Source organism: Panthera pardus, unplaced genomic scaffold, assembly GCF_024362965.1.
Source record: "Panthera pardus isolate Hobbes unplaced genomic scaffold, ASM2436296v1 HiC_scaffold_2, whole genome shotgun sequence".
Lineage (NCBI taxonomy): Eukaryota > Metazoa > Chordata > Mammalia > Carnivora > Felidae > Panthera > Panthera pardus.
This window is the reverse complement of record NW_026526765.1, coordinates 113,542,745-113,558,902: the sequence shown is the minus strand read 5'-3', so window position 1 is coordinate 113,558,902 and position 16,158 is coordinate 113,542,745.

Sequence of the window (16,158 nt, the reverse complement as noted above, 5' to 3'; positions counted from 1 at the left end):
ATATTAAAAACCAGCAAACAAAGCAAAAAATTAAAAGAACATTGTTTCTGGACCTCAAGAGACATGATAGAGTTGCTTTTAATTGGCACAACAAAAGCATACAAAACTCTTCAGTTGCCAAAATCAGTCTTCAGAACTAAATTCCATGTCTAGAACCTCACGCAGACTTATTTTTTTCTTTTAGAAAAGACCTTGAGAAACACTCTGGATACCATCTCATCACTTATATTCAAGTTTGGATTACAATGAAGGTCTTGGAAACCCCAAAGATCTTACTTAGGTCTCCAGTAAATTCTCATCCAAGGTCAAGCCAATTCATATAAGTCCTTATTAGTGTCTTGATTAAAAGCAGAAACTGATTCCTTCAACAAGCTGGGCAGGGAAGGAAGAAAATCTCTCAGAGAGTGTGCTTTTAATTTCAACCAAAAAAAAAAAAAGAGACAAAGGCACGTGTGAAACATTTGTTTTAGGTTAGCTAGTGATAATCTCAGTTAGACAATAAGCCAAAGCCTCATCCAGTATTCGATGGGGAATATATTTCTACATTGGAGATGCCTAAACTGTTCTTTCTGGGGAAGGAACTATCTATGTTGAAAATACAGAAGTGGAATCTCTTATATCTAGGATTGAAATACTTCTCCCTCAACTGACACATACCTCCTCTTTAAGATTCTGTTGAGCATCATTGCCCACAGATTTCTGTATATTCCTGAAGAGTCTTTGGGAGACCCGAGACTCTTAGAAGCAATATGGTATGCTTCTCTACAGACTAAGTTCTGGGTGGGAAACAGAAAGACTCAGGCATGTGAGTTCCCTTTTCAGAGACAGAAGGACACGAGGTTGAAGGCACTCTGGAATCAGACACACCTGGTTTCAAATCCCAGCTCCATTACTGAGTGGTCACATGACCTTGCCCATGTTACTTAACCAGTCTGAACCTTGTTTCCTCCTCTGCAGACTTAGAATAGTAAGTTCTAAGTTACTTCATAGGATTATGAGGAGAATTTTTGCTACCTATAGTGTGTGACAAATTACCCCAAAACTTTGTGGCCCAAAACAATTTACTTGCTCTTAATTCTGCTTCTATGTTGGGCTCAGCTGGGCAATTCTTCTGTACATCTTGCCTGGGGTTCTCAGGCAGCTGCAATCATCTGGAGGCTCAATTGGAGCTGGGGGAATCCAGAATCACTCACAGCTGGGAACGCCAGAATACCTGGAGGCTAGATGGGCCTCTCCCTCCATATGGAGCTCAGGGCTCCAAGCGAATGAAAGCATCAGCTGCTGGGCCTTTGGAGACCTGACCTCTCGAATTCATATGACATTATTTTTGCTGCATTCTTTTGGCCAAAACAGGTCATAAAGCCAGTGCAAACTCAAGGGGAAGGGAAATAGACTCCATCTCTCAATAGGAAGAGCAGCAACTACATGGAAGGGAGGAATTTGGCTGCTCCCTTTGTAGACAATCCACCACAAGGAGTATATGAGATAATGCTAAGCACAGTGCCTGGCAGACAGTAGGCTGTTCATAATGCACTGGATAAAAACATATTTCTGGTATTATATTGCTTGAGTTCAAATCCTGCCCTTACCACATACTAATGACTTGATGGTAGATAAGTTTTAAAATTTTTCTATGCCTCAGTTTTCATCTATCAAATCATTGTAATAATTATATGTATCTCACAAAGTTATTGTAAAGATTAAATGAAATACTACATGTAAAATGCTTAGAAGAATTGATTTAAAAAAGAAACTATTTTGGTACATAAGGCTCTAAGTTTTATGGCTCTAAATTAATTTTCTCCAGATTATCGACTAGTTGTCTAAGCATTCATAAAATCATGCTTCCCTCTGCCTTTATTTTGTAGTGTCTCTTTTATTACACAGTAAATTATTGCGTGTAATAAAGTTCTATTTCTAAGGTTTCTGTGCAATTCCATGAATCTATTTTGTGCCCTTTTATAAATGCTTGTTGCATCACAATGTGATATCCTATTTTGAAAGCTACTGTCTCTTTCTTTGCTCTTCTCATTCAGGCTATTCTTTGATAGCTTAACCTGCTTAGTAAACTTTATATTTAATGAGCTTTCTATCACTTTTACCTAGTTCAACGAAAACTCCTATTGGCGTTTTCATTGGGAAGGTATTACTTTATAAATTGACTTGGAAAGAACATACTTATGGTATTTGTTTTGTTTTCCTTTGTTTTCTTTAAGTTGTCATCTTCAAATATCTAGTAATGTCAGTGTTCCTTAAGTCTATTTTATACCATCTTCATTGCAATTATCTATTATTTTTACCAAAATATTTTCAAGGCGGTTAATACTGCTTAAGTGTATGGTTTTTATCATTTATTTATTACTTTTCATATTAGACTTCACTTGTAGAAGTTTTAGTTCATCATACTTCTTAATTTATACATATACATGTGTATATATAATTTCTTCTACCTGCATAGAATTCCACATCCCCCACATTTTACATACCCATCCCTAACATGCCTCTGGCTCACTATTTCCAGAAACACTGCAATGAGTATTACTGTAGAATTCTTCAGATCCATTCAAGAATTTCTCTGGTATATGTATACCTTGAGATAATGGAGTCTGAGGCACACACTAACTCATCTTCACTGAATTCTGCCAGATTGCTTTTCAGAATACCTGTATCAGTTTACACTATTTCCCCATATTCTTGCCAAACTGATGTGTACCATCTTTTCTAATTTTTGCCAATCTGACAGATGTAAAATTGTGTATCATTTTGCTTTTTTATTTATCTGCTTACTGGTGATGTTGAGTAGCTCTTCATTATTTGTTTCCTCTCTGCTCTTTCCTTACTTCAAATCTCTTATTCATATCTTTTACCTAGTTCTCTATTCAGTTTCTAATTTTATTTCTAGTTATTTGCAGGAGCTCTTTGTATATTCTAGTTTAAGCATCCTGTAAATGTTAGTCATTGCTAATATCTTGTCCTAGCCAGTCAGCTGTCATCTAAGTTTGTACTTTATTGAACAGAAATCCTTAAATTTTATGCAGTCGGAATTATCATTTTTCATCTCATGTTTGTATTTTTGGGCCTTGCTTAATAAGCTGTCCCCCTGGTTCATAAAGATAGTCTCTGTATTTTCTATTACATTAGTAGGTTGTAAAATCCATTTTGAATCCCCTTTGCATATGGTAACAATGCAGTATCCAACTTGATTTTTCCCTGTATAGTAGCCAGTTTTCTCATGCTGCATAGGAAATAATCCTTTCTATATTGTTTTGTGGTACTGCCTTTATCAAATATCAAATTTGCACATATTTCTAAGCTCTCTATTCTGTTCCACTGGTCTGTCTGTCTTCCTACATGACTTCTATACTATTGTTACTATTATGACTTTGCATAAAAATGACTGATTACATTTATGCTATACTTGGCCAATTTTTTAATAGATTTTCAGTGAAGCTATAATACCATTACATTTTCTTTTCCCTTTTTGCAGTTGGTACAATTTGTCTCATTGGAAGAAGCACATAATGATTGGTGTGACTCTCTTAATAGTGATAGCAATAACTTTTATTTAATCACATTTGTTTCCCCCAAGAATGGAAATATTTTTAATTACACCAGAGGGTCTTTAAGTCCATATCAAGCAGCTAGGATGTTTATTCAAATCCTTTTCACACAAACTTTTCAGTTTTGGGGATTTCTTTCATACTCCTTGAGGCCCCATATTCTTCAGGAATATGGGTGAGCTTTATCAGCTCCCCTAGTAATTGCATGGAGTTGGTTGGCTATCTTACCTACCAGACCCATTTTTCTGGAGGTGGGGGAGGACTCATTTCTATACTCCCACTGACTTGATTTATTTTGTTGTTTTTTTTTAATTTTTTAATGTTTATTTAATATTTTTGAGAGAGACAGAGACAGAGTGTGAACAGGGGAGGGGCAGTGAGAGAGAGGGAGACACAGGATCCAAAGCAAGCTCCAAGCTGTGAACTGTCAGCACAGAGCCCAACATGGGGCTGAATCCATGAACCATGATATCATGACCTGAGCCGAAGTTTTATGTTTAACCAACTGACCCACCCAGGAACCCCTGACTTATTTTGGATAAAATTTTTAGTATGCCTATTACCTACTAACTGAATTCCCTAGGTTTTGGGTTGCCAGACTGCCATGCCATGTTCCTGCAGATACTTGTTCTGCAAACATTAATCTCTTCCCTAGGATGTGTTACTTCTGTACCACTTTGTCTTATTCCAGGTAGCTTCCTGCTATATCTCCCTCACTTTTCCTGCCTTGTGCAAAGAAGAAGTAGAAAATGAAATTTACACCCAGAATGTCCTTAGCAGGAGAATGGAACATGGCAAATAAAAAGTTTTTTTGTTCTGCTGAACATTTGGATAGGTTGGGATATGCAAAGTGTGTCTGGACTTTAGCTTGGAAGCAGACACCAGTGAGAGCTGCTGTGCACTGCATAAAGAACAAGAATTTGCATTGGGGGCTAGAGTCCAGGAAGGAGAAGGTGCTAATGAGATAAGATACTCAGGAGAGAGGAAGAGAAACAAGCTAGCTAGTGTATGGCTGAACCTCTATATGGATGGGAACTGAGTAGACTGATACCTGAGAAAAGGACTTTTAAGAAGTGCCCGGTTTTCAGGGCGCCTGGGTGGCTCAGTTGGTTAAGCATCCAACTCTTAATTTCAACTCAGGTCATGATCTCATGGTTCATGAAATCAAGCCCCGCAATGGGCTCTGCACTGACAGTGGAGAATCTGCTTGGGATTCTCTCCTTTCTCTGTCTCTGTCCTTCCCTGCTTGTGTGCTGTCTCTCAAAATAAATAAATAAACCTTAAAAAAATAAAAAATAGGGCACCTGTGTGGTTGCGTCAGTTAAGCATCTGACTTCAGCTCAGGCCATGATCTTGCTGTTCCCAAGTTCAAGCCCTGCATCAGGCTCTGTGCTGATAGCTCAGAGCCTGGGGCCTGTTTCAGAATCTGTGTCTCTCTCTCTACCTCTCCCCCACTCATGCTCTGTTTTTCTCTCTCAAAAATAAATAAACATTAAAAATTTTTTATAAAAAAAATAGAATAATATATTTAAAAAAAAAAGAAGAAAAAGTGACCAGTTTTTGGGACACCTGGCTGGCTCAGTTGGTGGAGCATGTGACTCTTGATCTCAGGGTTGTAAGTTCAAGCCCCAACTTGGGATACAGCTTACTTAAAAATAATTAATTAAAAAAATAAAATTGAGCTTTGTTGAAGCATTAGTGTAGCCATTTAAAAAAAAAGAAGTTCTCAATCTTAAAATGGAATGAGTTCACACTGTTGAGCTATAAGTATTCATACCCCAGTTGTCTCCCAAATTTTCACTAAATTCTGATAAAAACAAAAGTGTTTCATGCTATCAGATACACACATCTGTGTGTGTTGAGGGGATAGGGGGTGGTGGTGTTATGAGCATGTATCAGTTGAGAAAGGGAATGGAAATGACCAACTGATTCACATGGTGCCGAATGGGACAACCTGGGTAAGAAATAGTGAGACAATCCATGAACTGACCATGTTCAGTAGAAGCAGGAACTCAGAGCCAGAAGTCATAATAATAACAAGGAGAAGGAGGTGTAAGGAAAAGAGAAAAGGAAAAAGAATGAAGATGGAGAAATAATTACCACTTGTAAAATGTGCCAGAATTTGTTCTAAATGCTATGCTTTAGATATATAATGGTGACCATAAGAACATAATACCCAACACCTGCCTGTCTCTCCCAGCGATGCACAGAAACCTTAGGGAAGGTTCCCATAGTAAGTAGTGAGGATTCAAGCCAATCCTGTTTGATCTCATAACATACGAGACCTCAGCTAACATCTGGAGAGAGTTTAAGCATTAGCCCTTACTCCCCAAAATACTTCAAAGGCAGCATAAGTCCTGACACAGTGGTATATCACAACTTCCTTCTGGCTTCTAGCCCTGTAAGGGCCCCTTAACTCATTATTAGAACAAGCTTTTGTTGCAATTTCGTATCGTAAGACCACAAATATTTTAAAAAGAAAGATATTTCTGAAAAATATAAAAAACTTGCCAGCCAACAGTTCCTTTTATGGATCTTGATCTTGCATCTCTCTCTCTCTTGTCTCTGACTTTGACACATGACAGCAACTTTCTGCTTTTTCTTAATCTCACTCTAGGGTACCTTAGCTGGGTTCTTAACTTCCTCTACTAACTCTATTCCTTGTCTAGTCAAGTTTGAGCTCAGCAGGCCCCAAAGTAGTCCTATATGTCTCTGGGAATTTCCACAATGGACAAGGAACACTTTCATAATCACTCTTGCAGGTCTCAGCTGGGTCTCTCCATAGTAGTTAAGGCAGCTCTTGGCTGCCCTCTTCTGGGATCAGGTCCCTAAGTCACTCACTACTACTGACCAGCAGCAACCCTGTAAGTCCCAGCTTCCCTTCGAGCTGGGATAGGTGAGGTAATCACAGCTGTAAGTCTGTGACTCTCTTCTGTTTCCATAGAATCTCAGCAATGTTGTTTTATACATGTACTTGTTTTTTTAATTTCTTAAATGTGGTAGCTCTTTTATCAACAAGGAAGATTTTGTGGAAGAAAAAACAAAGAAATGCTGAGGCCTCTCAGATAGTAAAGCATTAATGAATTCAATAAAAGTAGATAACAATGGAGTACCTGGGTGGCTCAGTCCCTTAAGTGTCTGACTCTTGATTTCAGCTCAGGTCATGATCTCACCATCCTGAGTTGGAGCCTTGCACCGGGGCTCCACACTGAGTGGGGAGCCTGCTTGAGATTCTGTCTCACCCTCTTGTCTGCCCCCTCCCCAACTGGCACTTTTTCTCTCTCAAAATAAATAAATAAACATTTTTTTTAAAGAAGAAAAAATAGATAACCTTATCTTGCACTATCTGTTAAATTATCTTTTCCATCTAGGTTGGACATAATAGCCATTAACAAATATCTCAAAGTTAAAAAAAAAAAAATCATCCCTTGGGGCACCTTAGTGGCTCAGTTGGTTAAGCATCTGACTTCAGCTCAGGTCATGATCTCACAGTTCATGAGTTTGAGCCCTGTGTTGGGCTCTGCGCTAACAGCACAGAGCCTGCTTGGGATTCTCTGTCTCCCTTTCTCTCTAACCCTCCCCTGCGTGTGTGTGCTCTCTCTCTCAAAATAAATAAACTTAAAAAAATTCTAAAAACAGTTAATCTCGGGGTGCCTGGGTGGCGTAGTCGGTTAAGCGTCCGACTTCAGCCAGGTCACGATCTCGCAGTCCGTGAGTTCGAGCCCCGCGTCAGGCTCTGGGCTGATGGCTCGGAGCCTGGAGCCTGTTTCCGATTCTGTGCCTCCCTCTCTCTTTGCCCCTCCCCGTTCATGCTCTGTCTCTCTCTGTCCCAAAAATAAATAAAAAACGTTGAAAAAAAAATTTTTTTTAAATAAAATAAAAAAATAAAATAAAATAAAAACAGTTAATCTCTTACACTATTCTGAGACAGCTAATTTTTAAAGATTAAATTGAAATATACAGAGTAAGGGAATATGCTTTATGTTCCTAAAGTTCCCATTTTCCAGTTTGCCCCATGAATTATCTAAGAACACACATTCCCTCAACACACACATGCATAGACACAAGTAGCCATATCTTTTCTTTGAAATATTACTAGAATTAAATTGCTTAGGACCTTCAGACTTTCAATTGTTTCTATATTCTGGCTATGAACACAGTTTGTTCCTAAATTAAGAGCTCTCTTCTCAATTGTATGGAAATGATTATGAGGAAGCAAAAGGGCAAAATAAAAAGAAAAAAAGGAGGAAGCGAAAAAACAAAAGATTAGCATACACTGCTAATGGAAGTGTGAAAATATATAATTACTTTGCCAAACTGTGGCAATTTCTACTAAACTATATGCCACTCTATAACCCACCATTTCCACTCTTAAGTATTTATCCAAAAGAAATAAAAACAAATGTCCACATAAAAACCTGTATAAGAGTGTTCACAGTAGCTTAATTTATAATAGCTCCAAAGTAGAAACAACTCAAATATCCATTAACACTTGAATGAATAAATAAATTTGGATATATTCATCTAATAGAATACCAGCAACAGTATACATGAATCTCAGAAACATGATGTAGGGCAGACATAAAAGAATACACACTCTTTGACTCCATTTTTAAGAAGTCCTAGGATAGCAGAAATCAGAATAATGGCAACGCCTGGTGGGGGGCTGGTGGTTACTGATTGGGAATGGGTACAAGAGAACTTACAGTGGTGAAAGCAATATTCCATATCATGCCTAGGTAGTGGTTAATGGGTGTATACATAGGTAAAAAGTCATTGAGCTACCCACTTAAGATTTGTGCATTGCTAAATGTCAATTATATATCAGTTTAAATGAAAGAGAATGGACAAAGAAAAGGAAATCAGAAAATCAAACAGTAACAGGGCTAGGGAAGAGAGCTTCCAGTTAGAGAATGTCTAACTGCAACCCATAATGTCATTAAATATCCCATCTAATTTAATAGTAAAATAATTTTGGGGATACCTGGGTGGTTCAGTTGGTTAAGCACCTGACTTGGGCTCAGGTCATGATCTCATGGCTGTTGAGTTGAAGCCCCACATCGGGCTCTCTGCTGTCAGCACAGATCCCACTTTAGATCCTTTGTCCCCCTCTTTCTCTGCCCCTCCCCTGCTTGCACTCTCCCTGTGTCTCAAAATAAATAAACTAAAAAAAAAATAGAATAACTTAAAAAAATTTATTTTAGGGGCACCTGGGTGGCTCAATTGGTTGAACATCTAAGTCTTGATTTCAGCTTGGGCATGATCTCACAGTTATGGGATCAAGCCCCTTGTTGGGCTTTGTGCTGATCTCAGCATGGAGCCTGTTGTGGGTTCCCACTCTCTCTCTCTCTCTCTCTCTCTCACCTCTCCCCTGCTTGCATGCATGCACACATGCACACTCTCTTTCACAAAATAAACTTAAAAAAATTTTTTTATTTTAATTGCAAATTAGGTCCCAATATTACAATAATTTTCCAGGCTCTGTCTTTGCTCAGGACCTGGTAAACATACTGAGAGGGTTGAATTTTGGCCCTGGGACCAAGGTGGACTTCAGGGATACACAACTTAAGAAAGTAATGCAGGGTTCCCTGTTCAGAAATGTCCTGTATGTAGTTAATGTTCTGCTGTTACTCTCTTAAAACTGTTAAAAATTCTATGTTTGAACTTCTGTTTTGCAAGTGAGCTTCTATGGAACAACGAAGCCAGTGCAGAAACAGAAGAGATACACACAATGTGTCTGTCTGCTGTTCCTGTCTGTCCATTTGCGCTTATCATTTGTGATGCCCATGGGCACAGAATTTCTCCCATCTACAATGTCTGGGAGTTCCCTGTGACTCAAACCAAGTACTAGATAGTATAGTACATCTAGATGACTGAGTAAAGTGGGAGGTTCTGACACTCACCAGGGCCATGTTAATCTTCTTCCACCAGAACTTGTTTCCAAAACAGTAAAAAAAGCACTGGTGTTCTAAGAAGCACAAACCATCTAGATACCTTGCCATATCCTTTCTTACCTTTGCTAATCTCTTATATGAGCTATGTGAACATAATGCCATAAAACTAAAGGGAAATAAAGGGCAACTCATTTTTTCCCCCTTTAAGTCATTCCTTACTCATCAGAAAGCTGAAAGTAAGATGTAGTGGTACAACGGATGCATGTCAAGAAGTGAAATAGTCATGCAGCCACCATCTCTTTCTAGTTTCAAGACATTTCTATCGTCCCAGAAGAGACCCTATGCCTGGGGAAGTAGTCATTTGGATCTCTTATTTACATTTATGCTCTAATTTCTCTTTGGAAAAGAATAAATGAATCTGGGTTTAAATTATAGCATTATTAAATAAATAAATAAATAAATAAATAAATAAAATTATAGCATTATAAAAAGGAAGTGAAATAAAAACAGATGAGTTAGTTTTATACAGTGTTTCACGGTTCTGGTAAGAACAAAGTATATATACACAAATACAAACTATGAAATATAAATTGTGCAATTTTGGTAACTACGCATGCAAGTTAAATGCTCTAACATTTGCATTTAAAACTGACATTGCATACTATATAAATAATGGTAAAATTCATGCTTACTTTAATTTTTCTTACTTAGAACAACAAAATACCATAACAAGGCAGGGGAGAAACTGTAGGAGATAATGAAAACTTTATATTTTGGTGCCTTTTAGGGGTGCCTGGGTGGCTCAGTCAGTTAAGCGTCCGACTTCAGCTCAGGTCATGATCTCATGGCTTGTGAGTTCAAGCCCCATGTCGGGCTCTGTGCTGACAGCTCAGGGGCTGGAGCCTGTTTTGGATTCTGTGTCTCCCTCTCTTTCTGCCCCTCCCCTGATCATGCTTTCTCTCTCTCTCTCTCTCTCTCTCTCTCTCAAAATAAATAAATAAATAAATAAATAAATAAATAAATAAATAAATAAAAATAAACATTATATTTTAGAGCCTTTAAGGGAGCTTTTTCCCTGGCATTTGAACAAGGGAACTGACTTTTCATTTTATACCAGGTCTAAAAAATCATGTAGCCTTTGTCGCCTAGAACTGAAGCTTTCAAAAATAGATGTACTGTGGGAAGAACAGAGAAATGAGAAAAATAAGGAGATGGGGTGGGCACCTAAGAGTCCCTCTTAACCTCCTAGACTGAGGGTCCCTACTGCCAAAAAAGCTCATTCTAAGTAGGAGAGTCAGAGAGCATAGTCAGATTTGAGGTAGGAAGGGTCAGCAGAGCAGTCTGATTTTGAGGGTTGTCCTGTGTGCTGTTTCTTTCAGTACCATCTGACCCAGGCTTACCAAGATATCTCCAAGTGGGACACTTACAGAAATTAAAACAGCAGTTCAGAAAAGTCGCACAACACGAGGACTGTTGTAAATGGTGGGAGGCCTGATCTAAGGTTTGAGGTCTGATACCACTGACACCACAGGTGGAGCATGGGGTTGGGTGGATCTTTTTCCGTCCTAGAGTGGGGTGTTACTTGCTAGGTCTTCCAGGGTGTTGGTGAGAAGGGTAACTTCAGTATGCAGTCTACAACAGGGCCTGAAGTCAGCTCATTTCACTGAGAGCCTCAGGGTCATCAAAAGCTGAGGGGAACCAGCTATCCAGACTTGGAGATGAAATCTAACAGGCACAGAAGTTTTTAAAACATGGTCCCAAATGCTTTGGTGCTTCTCCCATTGAGAGGCAGAGTATATGTCCCCTCCCCCGAATCTGGGCTCTGTGTTTGACCAATAGAATATAGCAGAAGTGATGCCATGACAGGTTCTAGCTCCAGGCCTTAAAACACTGGCAGACTCCACTTCCTGTCCCTTTTGGTTGCTGGCCCTTGAAACCCATCCATTATGCCCCGAGAAACTTGAAGCAGATTGTGAAAATACCTACACACAAAGGAATCATGTCCCTCTCCCCCGTTTTCATACCTGGCTGAGTTCTCAGTATCAGTCACCACCAACTAACCAGCAATGAAGGTGAGCTAAATGGGAAGTGGATCTTGCTGCTTCACTTGACACTGATGGATCAGAGATGAGCTCCCTCGCTGAACCCCATTCAATATTACAGACCTGGGAGCTAAATAGATTATTGTTGTTGAAAACCGAGTTTTGGCATTTTCTTTTAAGACGCGATATATAACTGATATACTTCTTAGGTTCCACTGGGAGAAAGGTGGACCTGATTTAGAACTTGAGGTTCTAGCATTTTTACCTGTGGGAGGTCCAGAGAAGATAGAGGTTAAACACATAGACCCTGGAGTTAGGCTGTCTTGGTTAATATTCCCAGTGCCACCACCTAACAGTTGTGTAACTGTAAGCAAGCCACTTATACTTGCTGTATCAGTTTCCTCTTCCATAACAGAACAATAATGAAATGATATCCTGTGACATTGTTGTCAAGGTTAAATGAGTACTTGAGTATTTGACACAGAGAAGCTCCATCATTATTTCCAGAGCAAGTGCATCTTCATCCTTTTAAATTATTCCTCACCTGTGATTTTTACTCTCTCTAGAGCTTGAGAAAAAACTATCTCACGTTTTACACATTTAGTAATGACCTCTCTTTTGGGATTCCACCACCAGTCTGCCTCTTTACATTCTATAAGAGAATGTTTTACTTTATTCATAATCAGAATAAATGAAAAAAAAAAAATCAGCAGTGCAAAGAGATGAAGCTCATGCTGAAAGCCCACAAATTGGATTTGAAGCTGTCATGTAGGTATTTAATCTCATGCATCCGTCTTACAACATATAATAACTTTGTATTACTTTGTTAGTTATAAACATTATAGATGAGGTCTAGGTTATAGGAACACAGGTATTATGTTTTTCTCAGCACTTGTCTGTACTTTTAACATCTCTTGAAGTTAAAAAAGAAAAAACCCAGATGTTTATTATTCAAAGTATGGAAAATACAAAATGGTAAGACAATCACCCACAATTTAACAGCCTGGAAGTAATTTCTCTGAAAATGTCACTACTATGTCTTAGCAAAGGGAAAATTAACCAATCTTCTAGAGATTTCATAAAGGTTAAGGAGGTGGCATCTGAAAGCAGAGGAAGTATTGCTCTTGAGAACACGTGTTATCAGGCCCTTCAAAATAAGCTGGGGGGCATAAAGAGGTACTTGACACAGAGGCAGACAGATGGGTAACATCTTAAGACAATCAGAATATTACAACACAATGGTAGTAATTTACGTAAATAAAATTTTTAATTCCATATGAACATGTTTCATAACTTTGTTATTCTAATTAGCAGGACCATTCACATTATATACTGAGAGTGGATTCTCATAAAACAATTTTACTTTTCCTTTGGGTCTACAGGCAGGAGAATTCTTTTTGTAAATTTATTTCTTCACCCAACTTTTAAGTAATAAAGTTATCTCTACTGTATCAGTTGTAGATACAGTAGAATTTCTGTCAGTTTGTTTATTTCTACTGACACAGGTAGACTTCTTAGGTGATTAAAATTTTGCTCCTGGCTCTTTCTACATAGATCCAATGGCATGGAGATTTCACCTGAAGGAAGGGGGTCTCAGACCATGGTTTGAGGCTGCTGAAAGTTATGTTCCTGAGGCAGGAACCCCACAAATGCAGAGGCTCCCTTCCAGCCCCGCCCAGTGTTTGCTCACAGAGACTGTCCTAATACAGGAAGGACACAGTTTGTGGTTTTTTGCTTTAAAATATGACACCATTTTCCCTTTCCTCAAACTGCATCCCCTAGAGACTAGACTCAGCTGGATTGGGGTTCCTCTGCTCATTGGTAAAAACTCTTTGATTTAGCACTCTATCTTGGGTCTCTTATTTTTTCTCCTTAAAGATGTAGGCTCATACAGAAAGTTGTTTTGGCAAGTGAGAGAGGCAAGGACTTTATATAACTTTCAATTACCTCAGTAAGGTAGAAACTGAGTTTTTCAGGGGAGTGATGGATTGGTTAGAAGACCTCAAGAGGGGCGCCTGGGTGGCGCAGTCGGTTAAGCGTCCGACTTCAGCCAGGTCACGATCTCGCGGTCCGTGAGTTCGAGCCCCGCGTCAGGCTCTGGGCTGATGGCTCGGAGCCTGTTTCCGATTCTGTGTCTCCCTCTCTCTCTGCCCCTCCCCCGTTCATGCTCTGTCTCTCTCTGTCCCAAAAATAAATAAAAAACGTTGAAAAAAAAATTTTAAAAAAAGAAGACCTGAAGAAAGAGATAAGGGACCACTGCTTAGGGAATTAGGAGAAACTGGTCGCAGGAAAATACACAGATCCATGAGAACTGAAAATGGACACTTGTGAACTTTCAAAAGGGATTTAGTAACGTTCTACAAGAGAGTCCTCAAGTGTAGAGAGATAATCTTCTGAAAACAAAATTCATATAAAGGAATGGTAGAGAACGTTCATTTATAACGATGAGTATATAAGTGAAAAGGGAGTGGTAAAGCATCCAAAATCCAATTAAGATTTCCTTTTAGTTGTGTCCACCCAGGTATGATAGGAAAAGATACGATTCAATAGGCAGAGGGGAAAGATTAGGACCTGAGGTCCCTGGGTGGGGAAAAACACTTATTTTGGAACAATGCTGGGAGCTTCTGACCACAGCAAAGCCCCTTAGGCATAAGGTTCCTCTTAAGATTGTAACAGATACCACCTACTACCCCTCAGGCTCCTCTCAGGAATTTGACAAAAGACCTGACTAAAAATAAGTAGTACTCCACTCTAGCCATTTGTCCCAATTTAAGTTTAGAAATTATCAGTTTCAGTAATTGCTGAATTTCTGGTTTTCTCAATAGCTGTTCAAATTGTTAATAAAAGTTTTTTTTGTGTGGTATGTATAAATAAATAAATAAATAAATAAATAAATAAATAAATAGTAGACCATAAGACATATGGCCCATCCATAGACCACCCCTCATGTAATAGAAAGGAACCAATCAAAAAGGAATGACTAGGCATTTAGAGTTACCTGGCCAATAAGGGTAGGACCTGAGAACGTAGGACCTGAGAAGAAACAAGGGAGAAGGAGGTGGGGGTGAAATCAAAACCTTATAAAACAAAATCCTTGCCTATTGTCACTGGCATTCACTTCCGAATGCCCCCTCTCTGTAAAGAGAACTTTCATACTATTCTTACTTTCTGATTTTATCTTATACTCGAATAAACTTTTGCCTGCTGCTCATTTTGTGTCCACCTCTTCATTCTTTGAAGCAGTGAGACAACAAACCTTGGGTATTGAGGTAAAAAAATCCTGCAACACCGGGAGGTAAAAAAAAAAAAAAAAAAAAAAAAAAAGATTTCCCTTTATTAAGTAATCAGATCTAGTGATTTCCTTAAGTCCTTAGCATTTCTAAAAGAAAAATACTGTAAAGAGATTTGTTTTGTCCACGAATTCGCCCCCCCCCTCCCCAGGAAAGACAGGAGGGAGTGGTGGGTAGGAACTGAGGCCTGAGGGAGAAGTGGGGTTGGTGACCTTCACAGACCTGCCCAGTTCATCAACACTGAATATGGCAGGCCTATCCCCTGAGGGTGCCCCGAAATCTGGGAGGGTGCTTTTGATTGTTACAAAGATAGCATTTAGTAAATCCAAATTTTGACAATCTAACTTCTAAAAGATTGACATTAACCATTTCCTATGCCACTCTAATGTACAGCCAATTTTGTAGAAATACAACTACTGAGTAAACTGGAAGAAAATCATACTTTCATGAGAAACTTTTTATCAGGAAACATTCTGAACTGTAGGCACTCCAAGGAGCTGTAGAAAATGGAAGACTTTTACGGGCAGAAGGGAGCAGGAACCAGGAAGTTAAACAATAAAGGGGGTTGGTTATTGCAAGGTTACTTACTCTTACAGGATGGCAGGGATCTATCTGGCAGATTACCTAACTAGTGCTGATCAGGTGACTCCCCATTCGTTTAAGATTTCATTTCTGGGAGGGTCAAATTTAATCAAGTTAAGTTTGCTTGGTGAGGTGGGACTTAGGATAAATGATACCATTTTGGGCCTGTGTTCTTATTGTTGTTTTTTCCTATTTTTTGTTTTGTTTTGTTTTGTTTTTGAGTTTTTTGTTGTTGTTGTTGTTTTTTAACAGTACAAACATATGACTATCCCATTATGCATTTCACTGAAACTGGAACTAAGCATTTACACACTGAATTGTGTTTTACTAGAAATTACTGTTTAGGGGGCAACACAAAATATTTGTGATTAACAAAAGGAGAAGGACATAGATAAGTGGAGTTGAGACCCAGTGGCCTAGTATAAGCTTTTCAGTTGGGGATCAATAGACTCCTTTCAGAATATGATGGACACCAGAAAACTTCCCATCCATGCATAACCACCCTGTGCTTTCGTATATGCAAATAGAGTTACTCTTCGGGGGATATTTTGAAGGTGAAGTAATGGAGGAGGATGTGCAAATAGTGTAATAAATAAGCTAGACTTGGTAGGGTGCAAACAGAAAACAACTCTATTCCTGCTCAGTCTTGGGCATTTAAACCCTCTCTCTAGGATGGTTCTTGTCTTTCTCAGGACAAAATCTCAGGCATATTCCATAGTATTTTCACCATCACTTTCAGATCATCTATATTCCAAACTGTCACCAATTCAAGTTCTCCCTTCCCTCAAAC